This window comes from Typopeltis vanoorti, chromosome 14 (assembly GCF_054136105.1).
Source record: "Typopeltis vanoorti isolate ZY-2024b chromosome 14, IOZ_Tvanoo_1.0, whole genome shotgun sequence".
Lineage (NCBI taxonomy): Eukaryota > Metazoa > Arthropoda > Arachnida > Uropygi > Thelyphonidae > Typopeltis > Typopeltis vanoorti.
In genome coordinates, this window is record NC_143562.1 from 43,859,718 (window position 1) to 43,883,444 (window position 23,727).

At 34.8% G+C, this 23,727-nt stretch overlaps 1 protein-coding gene across 3 annotated transcripts in view; it reads right to left on the reverse strand.

The window, feature by feature from the left end:
• The window catches only part of LOC150099411 (mitogen-activated protein kinase kinase kinase 7-like), a 415,932-nt gene that overhangs the window by 326,316 nt on the left and 65,889 nt on the right, over positions 1–23,727 (reverse strand). Inside the window, exon 1 of one of the 3 annotated variants that reach the window (XM_090403540.1) lies at positions 11,508–11,597. The exons of 1 other annotated variant lie outside the window; for it this stretch is intronic. The gene's annotated coding sequence lies outside the window, so the exon portion shown is untranslated. Of the gene's footprint in view, positions 1–6,184; positions 6,285–11,507; positions 11,598–23,727 lie in introns of those variants that run through there. One more of the 3 variants, XM_090403541.1, reaches the window with a different exon arrangement.

The window sequence follows — 23,727 nt, forward strand, 5'->3', positions numbered from 1 at the left end:
CCATACAAGGATAACTCCATCATAGTTTAAACTGGTAGTCTACAGTTGCACATGTGTGTGCAGACATTTTGGTTGTTATGGAAGCCAGAATGAGAATGCAGGTTCCTTTCCCTCACTCACTCTCTCACACACACACACAGAAAGAGGGGGGGGAGTAAAGAAGAAACTGTACAGTAAAACAAAATTAAAGATATAGAATCAGAAACCTATAAATTTATCTGAAAGTGTTTCTTTCAAATGGCAAATGACTACCAGAAGATAAAAATCTAGAAGGCCTCTAATTATTTTGATATAAAATGATTAAAAGTAGTACAATTTAGAAAATGTGATTTGTTTAGTAATTTGGTCTGTTGTTGTTTATCTCATCCTAATTTTCTCCAGCCAATAGATGAGATTGAAGATAGAGCATCCGATTTGCTTCGAGACAGAAAGGTGTGCTTTCTTCTAAATAACATTCCAATAAAGAATAATGTTACATTTTTTTAAAATATTTTTTCCAGTGTTTTTCTGCACGTAAATAGGTTCATACTGAGTAATTTGTTCTTTTCAGTATCTAAATATTTATTTACTTTAAAGGAATAATAGTTTGTCCAAATCCTAAACAAATAATTTATTACGATCACTTATCATAGTCTCATAAGACAAGAGAAATTAATACAAAAAACACTGTTGAATCCTCTCCAAGCAAAAAATCTAGTCTTCACACAGTGAGAACTAGATTTATATATATATATATATAAATATATATGAATATATGTGTGTGTTCAAGTCTTCTAACAAAATAAAAATAAATAAATAATTCTCTGTTGTACAGATTTTCTTGGACGACGGCGATCTCGTTCCTGACAGACTGTCTTAAGACCACAGTTATGCCTTTTAGACAAGCAATGTGGGTTATTATTCTGCTGATTAAACACCTGGGATTTCTCACCTAGCAGCATTCTTAAATGGTTTCCTAGAACATGTGATGATGCACATTACCAAGCATTTTGCATATATGCTCCGTAAGTGACGTTTGCATATCTGCATAAAGGTTTCTAATTCAGTGGCTGGTATGTGTACTTTCTTCTTAAACTCTCGAACACTTGTGATTAAATGTGATTAACAGATTCCAAAATAAAGAAAAACCAAAAGTTATTAACATGGACTTCCAGAGAGCCAAGGATCCATCGAGGGAAGTTACACAACACCCACACCAACTGTGATACCTTCTCTTAAACTCATTAAAGTTATATGCACACAACACTCTGACAGACAAACTATTCCACAAACTCACTACTTTAAGAGAAACATCTAGCTCTCGCCCCTTTCTTAACTGTGCACAAACTTCCGTGGATGTACACTTGTCCTCTCTTCCATCTTTTATATAAATTTTATTAACCGAGATCCCATAATACCCTTTCAAAAGTTTACCGATCTGCATTACAGTAATACTTCTCACATTAACGTTTCGCTCTATGATGATGCGCTCTTCAATTATGACCAATGTCCATTTATATGACACTGCATTGGCTTAAACGCATCCGTTTTCACCAGTATAGCCACTCTGGTCTTGCAGACCATGCTCTAGATACATGCCACAGAATACGGTGGAAGAAAGCCACAATAATACACCGTAGCAAGTTCAAATTTGAAAGACTTTTCATGGAATCAGCCTCAGCCCTAAGAAACATGCCAAACCTCAACAAATTTGGGTGCTTGAGACAGCCCCAAATTTGGGAGAAATACATCATGAGACCTACGGCCCAACGCCCAAAAATACCTACATAGCCCGCTAGGGGGCACCATCAGGACTTTTAGGAAAAACGATAGTTTCCTGCTTCGTTCTCATTTACTGTATGTAGTGCCTGCATGCATGTGTCTTTATCATAAGTTCCTTTGAAAATGGCAATGTGACGTTGTCGAAATATTGGAAATATATATATATATATTAAAGTTTAATTTAATTTATATTCTATTGTAAGTTGTGAATTCCTTAAGTCAATTAATAATTATTTATAACCAGCATATAAGCCTTTCTACGAGAATTTAAAATGAAAGAAAGAAATATTCCTGTCCTATCTAAGTAGACTTGAGTGTAACCTTCTGCTTCAGAAAATTAGCCAGGAAGTGAAAATTGATTCTTTATTTTTTAATACACTTTTCTTCTTGTCTGCAGTATTCTATACTGTACACAAGGGCTGTCCAACCTTAGGTAATCTGAGGGCCGCATTACAAGAAAATATTTATCTGAGGGCCGCATCACAATGTGTATCTAGTAATTTGGTGAGCAGTAGTGACACAATTTCAATATAGCTGAACAAATGAACAACACTAATTGCGTGTTCACATTCCTCGGGAGTGCCCGGAGCACATTGGAATAAAACAGTATAAGAACGCTTCTTTGACACAACTAATATTTGAAAAACGTGGGTATATTATCGATTAGTGATAGAATTAAAATATCTAATACTCATTTGATTCAGATTATTTTATTTTTTCGCTCTTGAAAATCAAACCCCACAGGCGGCTGCACAAAATCGCACTGCGGGTCACATCCAGTCCACGAACAGTACTTTGGACAGCCCTGCTGTACACTATCATGAAAAATACTATATAGAAGAAAACAAGGCTGAAGTCTTAATATGGGTGAGACTAACAACATACAAAATTGTTAGGTAAAATAATAAGTTTTACTATAGTTTCACTCTTTACATCAAAGAATGACAAATTCTTCATGTATGTTGGCCAAAATTGATTACAGTCCTTGAATTTGAAAACTGTCAGCTTCATATATGGTCTTCATATTCTTCTTGCTTTAAGCTTCAGCTTGTTGCATCGACAGTACTTCAGTGCAGGTAGTCTGTCCATCATTTTCTTGTTTACCAACTAGTCTTTTCATTTTTGTTTTTCAATCTTTTCTCAGTTTAACTATTCTTTTTGGATCCATTCTACTGTGTTGATATGTTTGTTCCATTCCAATCTTCTTGTTTTTTTTTATCCATACATTTATGGGTTGTAACTGATATTCTTCATAATTCTTTTCATTCCTCCCCCCCTACATTTTGTTTTATTAAGTATTTTTCTTAATGTTTTAATTTCACATGCTATATTCATCTGTTGTATTTCTGATGTTTCTATTCCTGTTTCACATGCATAAGAATTGGTCAGACTACTGATTTGTATATTCTTGCTTTTGTTCCTTTTGCTTGATCTTTATTTTTCCATAAAGTTGAATTTAGACATCCTGATATTTTATTAACTTTCAAGGATTGATCTTTTACTTAATTCTGTATTATATTTTCACTGTTAGTAGTTATTCCTAGGTATTTAAATTGCATTAACTGTTGCAGTAATTTTCCATTTAGTTCTAATTTGCATTTTATTGGTTCTTTTACAATTACCATTATTTTTGATTTTTCAATTTATATTTTCATGTTAAATATCTGTTGAAATCTAAACTGCTTTTGGAGAATATTTTTCATTTCTTGCAAGTAATACTAATTCATCTTCTTATCCGCAAAATTTAAAATTTCATTTTTGATTTTTATTCATTTAATTTCTGTTTTTATTTCATCAATAATTATAAGAAATAAACATGGACTTATAGAATCACTTCATCTGATTCCTTGCCTTATAGGAATTTTTTGTGTATTTGTGTTGTGATATCTACACGTTCACTTTTCATGATATTTCTTTGATTATTTTGAAATAACTTGAAGTGGCATATTTCCTGATACTAGTACGTCCAGGACATCCTGTAACTGATTCTGTCAAAAGTCTTCTCTAAGTCAATCAATGAAGTATATAAATACTGGTTTGTTATATTCTATTTCTTTTTCTATAATTTTCTATATAACAAATAACATCAGTACATGATATTTCCTTACAGAATTCTTGTGGTTCATCATAATTTAGCCTTGATCCTAATTCTTTAATAATTTTTGTACACATTTTTTGGGTAGTACACAATAAGTTTATTCCTCAATAGCTTTTTAGGCTCAAATTCTGTTCTCTTTTTTAAAATATTGGTATTGTAATATTCATTCTCCATTCACTGAGAATTTGTCTGTTCTTAAAGATATGCTTAATTAGATTTCTCATGCTTGCAGTAATTTCTTTGTCTCCATATTTCATTTCATTATTAATTCCATCACAATCCTGAAATTTAGCAATGCTTGATAACAAAGTTACAAACTGTTTTAATAACTTCGAAATTTTATAAAACATTTTAACATAATTTTTATTCTCTTTGTGGAGCCAAGTGTATTTAATTATAATGATAAATTAAATTTCATGACAGAGTATTAAAATAAGCTGCATTACATTACCGTAAATGGAAAAGGCAGAAGTTTAAGGTTAACTGTATCTCTCTCTTTCCAATGTTTTTATGACATTGCTTGATGCATAATCATTAGATATTCCACAAAGGAAAATCAGAAGGAATAGCATGGATTTTTCACAAACCATTTTGTAAACTGCCTTCTTTTCTATCTTCTGCCATGAATAAATTACCTCCTCCATCACTACCTGGTATTACCAAGTACTTTATTATTGTCAGCTGGACAGCACAGCCATTCTTCTGTGCTTAGAATTCAGGAACATCGAGAAAATTACTTTGAATTTAATAAATTCAGCTGTGCCGTGTACAGCCCACTGACACTAGTCACAGAGTTCACTTTAATCAAAATCAACTTACTTTACATTCTATCATCTCTACCTGGAAACATGAAACATATGTCTGAATCTTGGTCACTCTGACTGCAACCTTATTAACTGTCAAAAATTTTTATGATGTACAATAGCCATTGTATTAGATTAACAAAACTGCATGTTGTTTCCTTTGAACTCTAAACAAAAGCATATTCTCTTTCTCATACAGCTGTGAAGAAGACTTGAGTAGTAAGTGTATGCTATGCGACATTATTTTCCAGTGGCATTTTATCATTTCCTTTTATACTTTCTCTGATAATATCCTTGCAACAAGTGACATTAATCTTTTTTTTTTAAAAAAAACATGTGTGACCCATTATTCACTCCATAAATATTTACAGTTGATTACTACAGTCACTCCTTCCTTTCTTTGATCATTACTGCATAAATATAATATCAACTACACTCAGACATAAATATAATATCAACCACACTTGGGAACAAATTTAATGTCTTAAATTTGTTCCAAGGATTTGAAGGGGATAAATTAACCATGGAAAGAGTGCAGAGACAGATAACTTTGTACAGTCCTGACTTTCACGAGGATAAGGGGCCATCCCTGTTACAAAAGGAAGCTGTGAGCAAGAGGGTGAGGAGTGTTTCTTTGTGTGGAGGGTGGTTGAACCATGGAATGCATCACCTGATAAAGTGGTGAGAGCACAAATGGTCAACGAGTTCAAGGAATGGTACAATAGACTGTGATTTCAAGGATGGTCTCCCACGATGAGTCTTGTGACTCCATGGAGGCCTGAATCATAATAATAATAATTCACAATAGTATCTCATCTGTCTATAAAATCTTGTCTTGGTAAAACTAATTATGAGTTGATATTTCTCCTAAGTTGAATATGTTCAAGTAGCTGAGTTTTCACAGTTTGTCTTGGTTCCCTGAAGAAAGGCTGAGTTTGCTTAACAGCAGAAAAAGACAGCAGGATAGAAGGGGTTCTTGTTTAACTGGACAATATGCCAGCCAGCAAGACATTTGTTCATAATGTACCATGTTTGTGATTAAAGCTAATATAATTTGTAACAGAATATAATTCAGACAGCAAGTTATAAGCCACCAGCCAATCCTCATCTGTTCAGTATCTGGGTGGATACCTAATAATGAGAAGCACCGCAAGAAGGTGAGGATTAGACACTGGGTGAGAAAACCTGCTTCATTCTCTGTATTCTGTATATGCTAAGTGAAGCCTCCTCCCAGTTATCCAAGTCCATATACTGTGTGTGTGTAGGTGAAATCATATCAATTAAGAATGAACTTTAAACATTTAATTTGACATTAAAACTTGGTTAACTTAACCCGGCATTAGTAAGGTGATGGTGTCACAGTTATTTCTTTCTATATCTTTGGGGTCTGTGACCCCACCTTACTAATGCCGGGTTAAGGAAGGATATAAAAATCATCATCATCAAATTCCTGATATGTATCTTCAGGGAGTGTATAGAATATTATGATAATACTATGTGAAAATGTTACATCGTTACTAACTTCTGATTGACAATTTCCCCTTAAATTAATCCGTTATCTGTCAAGCCTCCTATATTATGAGATCTTATATTTTGGTCTTCTAAGGTGCTTCTTACAGTATTAATCCCCATCCACATAGATCTGGGTCTTGCTCTGGTTCTTTTTCCCACTATCCTGAAAAAAAAAAAAAAAACTGTTTTGCTGACCTTTATGTAAGTGACCATACTACCCCAGATTACCTTTGCTAACATGTTCATGAATGCTAACAATGTCAAGTTTTTTCCTAATATTTTTTTTTTTTTGAAAGAATATTTTATAACCAAGTGAAAACCGGGTTTATAAATTAAAGATGCTAAGAAATTATATTCTTGTTTATTCTTTTTTGAAGTCTAAGCAAAATTTATGTGTGAAGTATTTTCATGACTAGGCTACTTGTATATAGTCTAGTGTCTTCACACTAGACTTCACATTAAGTATCCCTTAATGCAAAGCACACATCCTTTCAGGTGTGTATAATGTTATGCTTTATGGGAAGAGCTACTACCCAGACTGGCTTTGATCTTTGGAAGCCCCCCCCCCCCACACACACACACACTTGGTTAAACTATAAATTATATATTTAGCTTAATCCTTTATCCAAGTGTAAGCAAACAAAGTTTGCGCCTAAAGTATCTTCAGGACTGAGACAACTCGTGGCAAAGGTGGACAAACTTCAGATCACTTACCTCAGTATCCCATAATGCAAACAAAGCACATCTCCTTGAAGACATGTATAATGCTATGCATTATGGGAAGGTCACTACCCAGACTGGTTTCGATCTTTATTGAGGTCTCTTCAGTGGGAGCAGATCCAGAGATGATACCAAGGTTGAAGCAATGCAGAAGTCATATTTACCTATACGAGGTGCCAAAAGGTGTCACACCTTATTATTAAATTACTCTGGATTAGAGAAAGATGTTGGAAGTTTTATTTTTTCTTCTTTTATTTCCACTTGGTTAGACTATAAATTATATATTTAGTTTAATCCTTTATCCAAGTGTAAGCAAACAAAGTTTGTGCCTGAATTATCTTCAGGACTGGGGCAACTCGTGGCAAAGGTGGACAAACTTCACATCACTTGGCTTATCTCTAATCCAGAGTAATTTAATAATAAGGTGTGACACCTTTTTGCAACTCGTATAGGTAAATATGACTTCTGCATTGCTTCAACCTTGGTATCACCTCTGGGTCTGGCTCAGACTGAAGAGACATCAATAAAGGTCGAAAACGATCTCAGTAGTGACCCTCCTATAATGTGCAGCATTATACATATCTGCAAGGAGATGAGTTTTGATCTTTATTGAAGTCTTATCAGTAGGACCCAGATCTCTTCTGGGTCTAGTGAATATAGATGCTGGTGAAATCACTACCTCTATATAAAAGTAGCCTAATTGAGAAGATACTTCACATGCAAACTTTGCTTACACTTGGATAAAGGATTTAAACAAGAATGTAATTTCTTGGTATTTTTAATTTAATTCTCGTTTTTAATATGATACTGCCATTGATGCTATCTGTTCACTCTCATAATCTTTCTCCTACAATCACTCTCATACCTATGATCTCTAATCTTTGATCAAGCCTCTTATTTCTAACCCAGATCCATAAGTAAAAAACTAGTTTTGACCCAGTCTTCTATATAGCTAGTTTAGTGTTTTTGTCAAAATTCTCTTATTCCATATAAATTTATTCATTTAACTTTCTACCATACCAGCTTTGCCTATTTCCATATTTAATTAGCCATGTTCACTAAAAAATTGTGGCTTTAAATAGCTTAAATGTTTTACTTGATTCATAGGTTCTTCCTTCAGGGTGCAGTTGATGTTTTTAATGTTTCTGTCTATTTTCACTGTCTTTTTATTGCTGACTTTCATACAAAATTTATTACAGCAATCATTCATTTTAGTTAGTGAATCCTGCAGTCTTGTGGGATTTATATAGAACTATAACATCATCTGCATAAAGTAAAGAAATAAGATTAATGTCTCCAGTTTCAATATCAGGTTTAATGCCACTTTCCTTCATAATGTGATCCATACAGATGATAAATAACAGTGGAAATAATGTGCACCCCTGTCTGACACCTCATTTAACATTAGACAATCTTCCTATACTCCTTCAACTCTAACTGATGACTTACAACTCAGATACAGACTATGTATAATATTCCATTTATATCACATAATTGTAACATTTTGAACAGCTTTTCTCTTTACTTTAAACATGTCAAGAAATTATATTCTTGAGTGATCCTTTATCCAAGCTTAAGCAAACAAAGTTTGTGCATGAAGTATCTTCATGACTAAGCTACTTGTATACTGAGGCTAATAACTTTACATCAAGGCTTAATATTCCCATAATGCCATGCAATATAAGAAGGGTCACTACCAGACTGGTTTCGAACCTTTACTGAGGTAGTACTGTGAGAGGTACATTTCCAAAACTCTGCACGATTTACAAAAATCATTAGCTCCACACAGTGACAGGCAAAAACCTACCACTGAGGCAGAGCCTCTCTACTCCCATGAAACAAGCTCTGTTTCAATATGGGGAGGGGGGCTTCTCCAAAAACTCTGAATCTCAATGAGTGACTCAAAAGGAGCACTACTAAGCTCATCACTCATGACCCAAATCATTGTAGGACAAGAAACTCATTACTGAGAGGAGCAACAGGCAAAAACCTGCTTCTGACAAAAATGCTTAACTCTCCATGAAAGAAGCCTACGTTCAGTGGGAGTCAGACCTTGAAGAGAATAACAAGTGTGAAGTAATGTAGAAATCATATTTCCCATATACAGTAGTGAAAAGGTGCATCACTTTATTATTAAAATACTCTGGATTAGATATAGATGTGAAAAGTTGTTTCGCATGATTATAATTTAAATTAAACATGCCAAGAAATTATATTTCTTGGCAGGTTTAAATTTTTAAATTGTTTAATCCTTTATCCAAATGCAAGCAAACCAAGTTTGCATGTGAAGTATCTTGTATGTAGAGGCTAATGGCGTCACATCAATTACCTTGTTAACCCCATAATGCATGAGTACCCCATAATGCAAAGCACACACCCTTTTGAATGTGTATAATATGCTATGCATTATGGGAAGGGTCTGTTTCAACCTTTATTGAGGTGCAGTTTAAGTGCAGGGGAGGGACCTCTTCCAAAAACTCAATGATCTACAAAATCACTCTAAATTTTACTGAATGACCCAAAATGATCACTACTACAATCATCAAATTATCATGGCTCTAATCATTGACAGGCAAAAACCTACCATCAAGCAGAAGCACTCTGTCCCCAGAATCAAGTTAGTTCAGGAGTAAGGGAGATTAAAATGATCAAAGAATTGTTGTCGATGCTAGAGGACTTTTTAGCTATCTGGAATATTTGGGATTTTCCTGATCGCTCACTTTTTGGTAACATTATTAGAGAACTATTAAGTTTAAGAATGGTGTAGTAATTGAGTTAGGCAAAAGTTTCATCAAAGGCCAAAAAAAAGAAAAAAAAAATGAATGAATGGCATTTAAGAATGAGGCAACTTTTGGAGATGAAGCTTTTTCGATGTCAGTTGTGAAGTTTTATATAGTCACACACACTACTATATATAAAAAAAGGTGTGGACTGTTTTGAGCAAAATTTTGTATATGCATTCATGTTACCAGTTAATGATACCAACTCAAAACACTACAATAATCAAATAAATATGACAAATTATTAAAGCTATTGCTGTTTCACTGGATTTAAAATCAGCATCTTGAAGTAGCAGCAATCCCTTAGTGACCATAAATTAAATTCTCATTCTCTCATCTTGCATGCCTTCTCCTCCCTCTAATCTAAGTTCCTATAGGAAAGAAGAGAAAGCATGAGTATGAGAATATATAGTCACTGAAGAATTGCTGCTGCTACTCCAAGATGCTGACTTCAAATCCAGTGGAATAGCAGTTCTACTATAATAGTCCTATGTATATCCATAAGGTTTATATACCTATATAGTTGGCCATCCTCTTCACATGTTGTGGCAACATCAGTTAACTATTTTTTTTTTTATGTTGTTATGAAGTCATTAGCCTCTACCCATCTATTCTTCCCCATTAACCTCTAAGTCACATCAATCAACCTTTAACTCACTACAAATATTAGTTGCACTACCATCATTACTGTATTTGGGGATCTCTACTGTAGTTGGATTTAATTCCTCTGAAATCACTAGCAACATGTCCCTATACTTTTATCTTGCCTGTTCTCTCTGAATACAAGTATAAAATAAATGTAAAACATCTGCTAAGCAACATCAGATTTTCTTACATTTTCTAAATTTAATGACAGTTGATTTTTTATTAAAAAAAAAAGGGGAAAGGTATATATGTAAACACTTCATCAATCAGGATATTTGCGGATATTAAAAATATTCACCTTAATAGTTTTATTTCTGTAACTTGAAAAACTTGAAGGAGAAAAAAAATGTTGAACCTTTCCAACTATTTTCATACTATTTAAGAACTAAATTTGAGGCAAGTGCTTTTTTTTTTATATACCAATAAATATCATAACCGACTGTTTGCAACAGGCTGTAAGTTCTCAAAAACTTGAGAGGAGAAGAAAATACTGAACTTTCTGATTTTTCTACTAATTTTACTAAATTTACTAATTTTTCATGCCATTAAAGAAGCATAGCCTTGTTTGTAAACAACACTTTAACCATTTTCACTGGCATATGATTTTACTGTACCAAGAAGTAGCATGCTTGCACAAAGTTTGCACATTCTATTATTGAAATGTTTTGGAGAAAATATAGTGCAAAGGAAAGAACTTTTTTTTTTAATCTTTTAGACTTAAAGAAAGAAAGTTCTACCAAATTAACAGATGAAACAAGGAAAGTGAGTGAAGTGTAGATAAAACTGCTAAAAAAGATTATAGAGTTTGTTTCTGAAGTAACAGACAATTCTTTAATATATGTTGAGCAACAAACTTGTTCTAGTTAATGTTTTAAATATGGAAGAAGTGAACTTCACTTGTGTTCAAGGATAATGAAGGAGTTCCCAAAATTGAAGGGGAAAAAAGGAACCTTGAAATTAACATTGTGTTATATTTAGAATGAAACAGAAGAGGTTAAATTTGTCTATATCCAACCTTTCATATTAAGTCAGTTATGGGAAGAAAGTTACTTTCTATGAATGACTTTATATTTATACACATAACTTTATTTTGTTTATTAGTTGATTAGAATGTTTCAGATTCATACCTATAATCAGAGCTCCATAAATACAACTTAAATCTACTAGACACAAAAAACTTTTACTCACCCAAGGTCTACTTTATATTGTTATAGGCACAACCACTTGCCAGAGGCAAGTTTATCAGACACAAATGGCGAGTGAATTTTCAGTCTCATTCTAAATGCATTCAAAATATATTGCCTTATTTTCGTTACATTTAATAATTTACATATTTGCAAATAATTTACATATTTTTGCATTTTAAAACATCATCTTGTTCACTATCAAGTTATATAATAATAAAGAATATAATAAAGAAGTTTTATTTTCAATCAGGAGAAAATTATTTATTAATTTTGAAATAAATAGTCAAGTATTCGCAAACAACATTTTATTTTGCATAACTTGCACATCATTACGATTTTTAAAAATCAGAAATATCCTTAAAAATTAATTTTACATCAATTTTCATTTATTTCACTGACAACTGTAATGCTCCCAACACTTCTTTAACCTTGATTAGATATGCAATTGTAATGCTGTATTCGTATAAGCTTACTTTTACAATTCACAACATGAATAGCTTAGTGTAATTATATATTCGAACATACACAACGAAAAGGCTTTTCAATAATGTTATTTAAAAAAAATAGCAATTATCTTGCAAAGATGAGCCAGAGACAAGATCATGTTATCGACATTACAATGTGAAAAGTTAGTCTGATTCCATTGCTAGTATTGACCTTCTGCTGCGCAAACCTCATTATTTGTCTTTCCTATTGATTTAATTTTATGGATAAGTTATATGTGAGGGAGGGGGGAGATTCTGATAAACACCTAGAATAAAAGTGATATTAAAGCAACTGATATAACCACAAAAAACAAACAAACAAAAAAAAAAAACATATAGTAGCAGAGTTATGAAGGTACTGTGGTTACATCAGTTGATTTAATATCATTTTTGTTCTAGATGTATTTCCAGTCCCCCCTCGTAAATTCGCCCTTCATTCTTCTCTTCTTTGGTGCATCAATCCGAAGATTGGTAATTATAGCAGCATATCAGAACATAATGTCTTGTGACCACCTTTTTTGTCTCTTCATAACTCTTAGTGGCAGTTAGCATCATTATGTTATTTATATATGAAATTCTTGGTCTGCCTGGTGGTCTCTTTCCTTCTACAGTCCCCTCCATTATTTCTGTAATCAGTCCCACATGCCTCAAATGGTGTTCAATTAAGCTTTTTCTTCTCTTATTGATGTGTTTCATTAATGACCACTCTTCATGAACTATATTCAGAACTTCTTCATTACTTTTCCTTTCTGTTCAACTAATTTCCATCATCTTTCTCCAGCACCAACGTTCAAATGACTCCAAATTTTGGTGTCTTGTTTTGTTAGGGTCCAGGCCTCACAACCATATAATGCATTGCTCCATATGTATGTTTTCACTAGCCTTTTTTTGAGTTGGATGCTAAGTTCTTTACTGCTAAAAATGTTTCTCCTGTTGTAGAATGCTTTTTTGGCTAAGATTATTCATGCTTTAATATCTGATTGGTTTCTTCCATCTTCTGTGATGATAAGACTTCCAAGATATTTAAAAGAGGATACCTGTTGTATTAGGTTTATTTTCATTGGATTTGCTTTACTTGTAATTAATAGTTTTGTTTTCTTATAATTAATTTTTAGGCTGTACTGTGTGAAAATTTCTTCCATCTTTGTCAGGATGGCTTTCAGTTTGTTTTCGTTATCAGCTATCAGTTATCAATTGATGAACGAAGTGGATGTACAGACTCAGGGAAACTAGATTTATTAAGGGGGGGGGAGTAGATATGCAGACTTTAGGGAGGCAGTTGAGTGTATGAATGAGTATAATATGCTCGAGCGAGTACAAATGACAACAAATCAAAATGGGATAGTTAGTATAAGGCATCAAAGTAAGGATGGGACTAATGGGCTTCTGCAATTCATGTACACTAATGCCAGGAGTATTAGGAACAAGAAGGAAGAGTTTTTGGCCTTGGTTGGCACTTCCAGGCCACAGGTTGTTGGTATTAGTGAAACATGGCTGACAGAAGATGATAAAGCTAGTGGAATTGAATGCGACGGGTATAGCGTGTTCAGGAGTGACAGAGAGAATAAAAAAAAGGGGGGGAGTGTTACTGATGATAGCTGATGAGTTGCAGCCAAGGAGTATAGAAGTTGAACTGCAGGATAGAGAAAAGAGCATATTTGAGGCTATTTGGTGTGAGACAGAGTCTAGCAGAACAAAATATACAATTGGGTGTGCTATAGACCAGGTGATGGAATAGATGGTGGGGATAGTATGCATAGGCAAATAGAAGAAATGAGTGGAAGGAGGGTAATTATTATGAGTGATTTCAATTATGGTAACACTGACTGGAAGGAGGAGAGGGCACATGGGAGGAAGGAATTGGATTTTATGCGGTTATTAAGGGACAACTATCTGCGACAGCATGTAGTGGAAAATACTAGGGGGCAGAGAGTGCTTGACCTAGTAATTGCATCTGAGAATGTGGCTGTAATGAACACGACCATGTTGCCACCAATTGGTGAGAGTGATCATAAGGTCATGACTTGGGAGGTGGCTAAAGGAGTGGAATTTACAATTAAGACAGGGTACATGTGGAATTACCGGGATGGTAAGTATGACAAGCTTAGGAGTGTGCTTGGCTCAGTGCCATGGCATGTAAAACTGCAAGGGCTGGATGTTGATAGTGCATGGGAGGTGGTTAAGAAGTGTTTGCAGGAGGCAATGGTTGACTGTATACCAAGAGTCCGAATAATAAATCAAGTATGGGTTAAATGGATGAATAACACTATTAAGCTTGAGCTGCAAAAAAACAAACAATTGTGGAGGGAATTTAAGGAGAAAGGTGACCAGCAGGTGCAGCAACAGTATAAAACTCAGGCCAGGAAGGTAACAAGGGTGGTAAGAAAAGCAAAAGCGGATTACAAAAGAAAATTGGCAATGCAAGCTAAAGAGAATCCCAAACAGTTTTTTCAATATGTTGCAAGTAAAAGGAAAAATGTTCAAGGCAGAATGATATTAAAAAATGCTGAGGGTAGGGATGTAACCAAATCAGTCGATATAGTGGAATTACTGAGCGAGCACTTTGCAAGTCATCCAGGCGGTGACATTGCAGGAATGGAAGAACCAACAGCTTATACTGGAATTGTGATGAATGAAATAAAGGTAAATAGTGTATTACAAAACTCAATGTCAATACATCTGTGGGATTGGATGGTATACCAGCTCATGTCGTACGTGAAGCGGCTAAAGAATTGTCAGTGCTCATGACCATTTTGTTTAATTTGAGCCTCGGGTCTGGGGCAGTCCCAAGAGGGTGGGAAAAGGGGGAAAATAGTTCAGCTGCATAAAGGTGGTTCCAAGGCTGCTGTTGAAAATTACCGGCCAATCAGCATAACAGGAATCGTTATCAAGGTCATGGAGAAAATAGTCAAGAGGAAAATACAAGATTGGATAGAAGAAAATGGGATACTGTATCGGGGACAGCATGGTTTTGTGAAGGGTAGGTCATGCCTCAGTAACTTGCTCATGTATTATAACACAGTGACGGCTGAACTGGATAAGGGTAATGGGTTTACAGCGATTCTACTAGACCTTGCTAAGGCCTTTGACAGGATACCACATGGAATTCTGATCAGTAAAATGCAGCATATGGGGATGGATATAGGGTTGGTGAGATGGATAGGAGGGTGGTTGACAGAGAGATATCAGAGTGGTTTATTCAGGAGTTGATTCCACAAGACGGCCTGTGACTAGTGGTGTGCCACAAGGATCTGTTCTTGGACCACTGCTGTTTGATTTGTCATCATCATCATCAAATTCCTGCCATGTACCCTCAAGGGGTGTACACGATATGACAGTACTACATGAAAAAATTACATCATTACTAACTTCCTATCTACAATTTTCCTCCAAATCAGTCTATTACTTGTCAAGACTCCAACATTATCAGATCTTATATTTCTATTGTCTAAGGCGCTTTGTACCGTATCAATCCACCTATATCTTGGTCTTCCTCTGGGTCGTTTTCCTGCCAACCTAGCAAAGAACACTTGTTTTGCTAATCTTTCCTCTCCTATTCTATTTAAGTGACCATACCACCTGAGATTAGCTCTACTAACGCATTCCTGGATGCTGACAATGTCAAGTTCTTTCCTAATATCCTCATTTTTAATATGATATTGCCATTGATGCCATCTGTTCACGCCTCTAATCTTTCTCAGGACTCTCATAACTGCGGTCTCTAGTCTTTGGTCAAGTGTTTTACTTCTGACCCAGCTCTCAGATCCATAAGTTAAAACTGGTTTGAACACTGTCTTGTATACAAGTAATTTAATGTTCCGACTAATTTCTCTCTTATGCGTGGATAGGCTTATGTGTTCGTCAGACATGGTATGATAGGTTTCACGGTATAAAAGAACACAGATGGTTAAGCAAATAACTATTTATTAACTTAAGGCTAATATTTCGCTGGTCTTATATCCAGCATCTTCAGAGCACACAACACAAAGTTTGTTACAAAGGCAAGACAATCACAATCCGGTGTAACAGTGGGGACAGTATAAGTGATTGCAGCGTGCAACACAAGACTAAAGTCCTAATATGGCACCATCTAGGTAAAAATAAAAAATAAAAAAATAAAAATAAAAAATAAAAAAATTTTCAAGTTTTGAAATAGTAGTCCAGATGATAAAAAATAAAAGTAATAGATATTAATTTGGTCTTAGGATGACTGTCTCCCAAATCTTTGGTAGATTTATACAGCCATACTTGTTAAGGTTTGGAGTATGTTTCAAGGCTTCTGTTGATTCCAGGAACAACCTCTCTGACTTGTAGAAGCTTCTGTGCATTACTTTTGTTTCTTTCCAATTGATCCTGTGTGCAGGGGTATCCAGAGCATGGTCTGCCAGACCCGACTTACCATAGCGAAAGTGTCGGATATATTTTTTGTGTTCACTGAGGCGGATGTCCACATTTCTTCCTGTCTGTCCGTAGTAGGATTGATGGCAAGAACAGGGCACTTCATAGACACCAGGATGTGATAAAGGAGTGCATTTGTCCTTGGGTGAACGGATGAGAGTTGCTAATTTTTTATAAGGTTTAAATACTGTGCGTACTTGGTGTTTGTTAAGCACCCAAGATATCTTTTCAGATGTGCCTTTAATGTATGGGATGGCGATTGTTTTGTTGTAGTCTTCTGTGGTAGATAGAGGGGATTTATGGGTAGCATTTAGTATGTTATCTATTTTACGGGGATTATAACCATTGTTTAAGAAGGTTTGATGTAGGTGAGAAAGTTCAGTAGTGAGAGCACTGTCATTGGAACAGATTGCTCTAGCTCTATGGGTTAGTGTTTTTAAGATACCATATTGTTGAGAAGGGTGATGGTGTGATTGTTTGTGTAAGTATCTCCCTGTATGTGTGGGTTTTCTGTAAACAGAAAATGATAAGGTACCTTCTGGAAGACGTGTGATCAGTGTGTCCAAGAAAGGCAGGCAGTCATTGGCTTCTAGTTCCATTGTAAAGTGGATTTTAGGATGCTGGCTATTTAGGTGCGCTAAAGATGTATTCAATGTGTCTGGGCCATGTGGCCAAATGGCAAACACATCGTCAACATAGCGTAGCCAGAGGCTAGGTTTGAGAGTGGCTGTGTTGATAGCTAATTTTTCTAGATGTTCTATGTAGAAGTTGGCTAAGGGGGGAGAAAGAGGTGAACCCATAGCTGTCCCATCTAACTGTTTGTATATTTTCCCTTTCCATGTAAAATAACCTGCCTGTACTGTGAATTTAAATAGCTGGGATATATCTGGGGGAAATTGTGAATTTAGTAAGTTAAGTGTTTCAATCAGTGGTACATTAGTGAATAATGAGGTGATATCAAACTCATCATTAGGTCTGAACTATTTAAGGTGTGGTTTTCTAAAATACTTTTTAGGTGGGTAGAATTTTTAACAAAAGAGGGAGAATTGTTTGTGTGAGTGGTTAGTAATTTTGCTAAATGTTTGGCTAGTGTATATGTGGGACTGTTTATACTATCTACAATAGGACGTAAAGGTGTACCTTGTTTGTGTATTTTTGGAGCACCATATATTCTGGGTGCTTTAACGTGTATGGGTTTAAGTTTTTTGACAATTTATTTAGGCCAGGAAGTGATTTTGTTCAGTAACTTGCACACCTTATTCTTTTGTGAGTTTGTGGGATCTCGATCTATGATTTGATATGCAGACCGGTCTTGGAGCAGTGCATGCATTTTGCTTTCATATTCTGTTGTATCCATAACTATGCCATAGCCAATAATATTAGGTTAGACGTGGCCAATATCCTTATCCATTCAAAGCCTCCCAAAAATAACATCCCACATAAAGAAATAATAGCTCTAAAAGAACTACGCAATAATAACCACATTACAATAACCAAATCAGACAAAGGAAACGCCACTGTAGTTATGGATACAACATAAAGCAAAGAGCTGACATTAACATCTCCAATTTTGATATCATGTTTAATACCACTTTCCTTCATAATGTGATCCATATAAATAATGAATAACAGAGGGGATAATGTACATCCTTGTCTCACACCAGATTTAACATTAAACCATCTTCCTGTACTTCTTTCAATTCTAACTGCTGACTTACAACTCAAATAAAGACTAAGTATTGATTGATATAATGCCCCATTCACACCATATAACTGCAGCGTATTGAATAGCTTCTCTCTTGGCACCTTGTTATATGCCTTTTCCAAATCGACAAAACTTAAATACAGATCTTTGTTATATTCCCATGCTTTCTCAACTATTTGTCGTAAAGTGAAGATCTGATCCTGACAGCCTCTATTTGACCTGAATCCAGCTTGTTCTTCACCAAGCTTTTCTTCCACAATTCTTCTCAACCGTTTCTCAAGTATACTTGCATAGATCTTGCCAGGAACACTCAGTAGGGAAACACCTCTGTAATTCTCACATTCAGTTTTATTTCCCTTTTTATATATGGGTACTATGAGAGCTCTATTCCAATCATCGGGAATCCGTCCCTCTGTCCAGGCTTTCTGAACTATGCAGTGCAGCCACTGTAAGACTTTTATACCACCATACTTCAGCATTTCTGGTCGAATATCATCTACTCCTGCTGCCTTTCCACATTTCAAGCCTTTGATGGCTTTTTCTACTTCAAGTATGGATATGTATTCCTGACTGCATGCCTGGTCAGTGTTTTTTTATCACTATGCTGTCATCACTGCTTGTTTCATTTAGCAGTTTTTCAAAATAATTACTCCATACTTCAAGGATATCTTTTTCTCCTGTTTTCATGTCACCTTTATCATCTCTAACTCCTTTTACAGCACTCTTTCCTCCATTCCTAAGCTTCTTCAACAACCTCCAGAATATTTTGCCACCTTCTTGATATTTATTTTCTATATTCTTGCCAAAGTCCTCCCATGACTTTTGTTTAGCTAGTTTTACACACTGTTTAGCTTTCTTATATTTGTCTCTGTATTCTGTAAGAGTAAAAGCCGACTTATTTGCCAGGAACTTTTGATATGCTTTCTTCTTTTCCTTCACTGCCTCTTTAACTTCCTGTGTCCACCAGGGAGTTCTGATTTTTCTATCCTTGCACACAACCTCACCACATGCCTCTCTGGCAGAATCAATCAATGTTTTCTTCAGAGTTTGCCACTGAATCTCCAAGGTTTGATTCCTGTTCTCAAACTCTTTCATTTTCTTTTCAATAATCTTTCTGTATTTTAGTCTACAGTTCACATCTGAGAGCTGCTCTGAGAGGAACAGTTCATTTGTTTGTGGATGATGCGAAGTTGGGTAGGGCAATAGTGAATGCAGTTGATGTCAAAATTTTGCAGAATGATTTGGATAGATTGAAGGTCTGGGCTAAGGAGAATGGATGTCAATTTAATGTGGCAAAATGTAAGGTTATACATTTTGGGGTGAAAAGATTAGCTGCAGTTTACTACATTGGTGGAACTGTACTCCAGGAAATTGATGAGGCACGAGATTTCGGAGTGTTGGTGGATAAGGAGTTGAAGTTCAGGGGACACATTGCAAAAGTGGCCAAATCAGCTCATCAAATCACTTGGTTGCAAAAGAATACGTTGACAAGCAGAGACAAGCAGGTTATTGTTCCTCTGTATTGAGCCTTGATAAGACCCCATCTCCACTACTGTGCCAGATTTGGTCACCTAGGTTTCTTCTTGATGGGGAAGAGGTTGAGAGGATCCAGAAGCAAGTGATCAAGATGATAGCAGGTCTGTGGAATGAACCTTATGAGAACAGGTTGAGGATTTGTGGGTTGCAAAAATTGGTTGATAGGCAGAGGAGGGGAGATATGATTGAGACATTCAAATTACTGAAGGGTTTCTATAAAATTAATTCAGAAGATATTTTTGAGAACAGGGCTGGTTATGAGAAGACTAGGGGACATCTATGGAAGCTGGGCAAAAGTTTGGTTAGTAACGGTGTTAGAGCTGGGTTCTTAACTTTTAGAGTGGTGAATGAGTGGAATGGGCTGCCAGAGTCTGTGGTGGATGCTGTGACAGTGAATGAGTTTAATGCGAGGTATGATAGATACTGTATGAATGTCGTATAGTTGTTATGAACATGATTTGGGGCCTCCCTTAATGAGTCTAAGGACTCCCTGGAGTTGCCCGTAATAATAATAATAATAATAATAATAATAATAATAACTGCTATATCATCTGCGAACCATAGCCAGTTAATATCCATTCCATTTATCTTAATTTTTGTTTCTATTAGTTCTTTCAATTTATTTATTGCATCTTCAATGTATAGATTAAACAATATGGGTGAAAGAGAGCACCCCTGTCTTACACCTCTATGCATTTTTGCTATTGCGGTTTTTGTTTTATTGCTGGCTGTTTCTATTAGGGCTTTTTAGTGCTTGTAAAGATTAAATATGAGCCTTCTATATCTCCAATCTACCTTTATTGTTTTTAGATAGTATTGACTGGAACCAAACATTTGGTTCCAGTCAATACTATTGAAGGCTTTCTCCAAGTCAAGAAAGACTATCATGCCTGCTTATTCACAAGTTTCTTCTGTTTATTCGCAGCTAACCTCTGTATCCAGAGGCCATTCCCCCTATCTGCAACCTGGGGACATGCTCGGTAGCATGGGACCCATGTCACCCTTCATTATAAACAATAAATGAAAGGAAATGCAAACTACACTTTTTAGTTTTGGGAAATACAAAACTGAGCATGAAGTTATAGGACCAGTAAATATTAAAAACACTGGAGAACCTGATTTCAACACAAACAGCTCAAGGAATTCAAGTGGCTGTGATACAAAGTTGCATTTTGTAATGTATAGAAAATACCCTTGGACTGCTAAAAGAAACTCTAAATTACTACAAGGTTTTCGAGGCTTTTCGTTCAATTTTGACAAAAAATGATGCGACACAGGCTTGACCAGAAATCTCTTGTTAAACATCTCTAGCTGCATTCCAAAGTAAGATGGATTCTACAATGTTTGAACACCTGACATGCCTTTTCAATAGAGCCTGTTATAAAGCAAATTCAATAAACCATTCACTAACTTCAAAAACTTCATAGCCACAGTAGTAAAACAGTATCAAAATGACATGAAATGCAAAGAATTTTTGTCAATTACTGTCGATGTCAACAAAAATTAGTTAAGGAAATCAAAGACTCCAGTAGCAAGTCTTCTTCTAGATGCTTCTATAGCTATTGCAAATTAGAAGAAACTCGTCCATTATATGAGATTTATTATTATTATGTGACATCTCCAAGGAATCCTTAGACTCATCATGGGAAGGCATACTACTTCATTATAACTTTCTGTCTCCTTACTTAAAAACCCAGCTACACAACACACCACCGCCATGAACATACAGTACCATCTACCATCCACCAAAACACACCAACTAGAAATTGTGTGTTCTCATGACCAATTTGCCTGTATAGAGAATGAAAAACCCCGAGTTTATGGGAGAAAAAATTCTGCTCCTATGCATAAATAAAAATCAGAGGAGGCGTTTGTTTACATTCCTCTCCAAAACTCAGGCACAATGTACTTTGAAAAATGAGAGAGGGATATGAACAAGTTCTTCTAGTCATGGAAAACTAGTAATTAGTTAGCTGGCAGTGGAAAAGAAGTAGCATGTAACATGTTGAAGAAAAAAAAAAAAAGGTGGGGGAGCTAGTGGCAAAATTAACTAGACATGCCAGTTTTACAAATTATTGCAAATAATTTGAATTTGTCTATTTTAAATTATATTAAAGATGTTTCTCTATGTTGACAAAAGAAAGTAATAAATTATTTAATTCTCACTGTATGGTTTCTTTTAATGTGGATTTAAAATGTATGCCACACAGCTCTTCACAACTCTGTTTCCTTTCATTTATTGTTTGTAATAAAGGGTGAATTTATATAAATTATGCATGAACAATAATTTAACAGGAAAGACAAATAGTAAAATTCATGAAAAGAAGAAAGCAGATAGCACTCAATGGGGAGTCATGATCACTTTTCATGATGTACTCAGTCACATGATCCGGTCTTTCACTTCTCTTCACAAGATAACTGTATTTTTTATATAACGAAATTAAAAAGAATCTGAATTATGTAAAATTTTCCGGAATTTAATTACGCTAAACTAATTCATGTTGTGAACTATGAAAATAAGCTGAAGACAATACTATATTACAATTGCACACCTACTTAAAGAATAAAGGTGTTGGAAGAATAAGATGTATTGCAGTATTTAATTAGATTCTGCCAATTTTAAGCTGTTTATAATTATCAGTTTATTTTATTAATGAAATCATATTGTAAGAGAAGTAAAATGAATTTTTTTTAAGAATAGACTGTATTACATACATCATGTTTACTGTATATATGTGTAAGGCTAAGTGAACGAAATAAATGATCGATTTGATTAACAATTTATTTATTGGAAATGATACCAGTAATTTAATTTAAATGCATATATGATATGAAAAACTTAAATATTTTGACTGTTTTCAAGTAAAGCATCACAACTGGCAGCTCATTTTTTATCACTTCACATTTGAAACAAAAACTGGAAGAGAGAGAGAGAGAGAGAGAGAGAGAGAGAGAGTGTGTGTGTGTGTGTGTGTGTGTGTGTGTGTGTGTGTGTGTGTGTGTGTGTGTGTGTGTGTGTGTGTGTGTGTGTGTGTGTTGTGTAGTGGAGTGAAAAGAACCTTATATTGTTGTGAGAAAAATGAGATTTTTGGAACTCAAAATTGGATATTTATGAAGTCATTCACGTAGAAAAACATTTAAAGTTATCGACTGTTATGTTATGACAATAACAACAGTACACCTGATGGGGGGGGTACAGCAGGTTGAGTTTACTATGAAAAAACTAGCAGTGTTTCATATAGAAAGAAAACTAAAGTTATGAACTTTAAAGAAGATAAAAGGAGGGAAGAAAGTGAAGATGGCTGGCTGAAGTTATGACTTTTAGAGAAACCAGCAACTAAAATTGCAAATGTTTTTGTGATTCTCTAAAAGGAAAGGTTGTAGTGTTTGAATTAAAGATTTCTGATCCAAAAGTTTTATTTCTAACTCTCTCAAAATCAAGCTTCTTTAATCTTAAATTTGCTGGCAGTTACTAGAGATCAAATAACTTGATAGTGAATGAGCTGTTTTAAAATGAAATAATAATAAGTATAAATTATACAAAAAAAAATTAAATTAAATAAATTATATATATATATATATATTTTTTTTTAATACATTTAGAAAGCGACTGAAAATTCTTGCCACTTGTCTTTGTTAACTTGCCTGTGGTGAATGGATTTCTATTGGATTCCTGTCTATAATGGTGCTTGATTTCAAAATCAGCATGTTGTGAATTTCAAAGAAATTCACAACATGCTGATTACAAAATTTAAATATTTTAAAAAATTTTAATTAAAATATAAATATTAAAAAATTAAAATATTTACTGCAAACAAATATATCTAATTCTTTAGTACTTGTACTGTTAACATTATTATCATCATCAGACTTCCATGAAGTCAAACACTCACTTTAGAAAACCCTCAATGTCAAAACAAATATTGCATCTAATCCTACTTCTCTATTCGCATTAAGTTATGGGTAAACTCATAACTAGCCCACCGATTCTTTCCTATAGTTCCTCCACAACATCTAGAGCTATACTATTTTCATCTGGATTGTTACCCTGGCAAAGTGATTGCTCAATAATTCTGAACAATTCTTTGACATTTGTC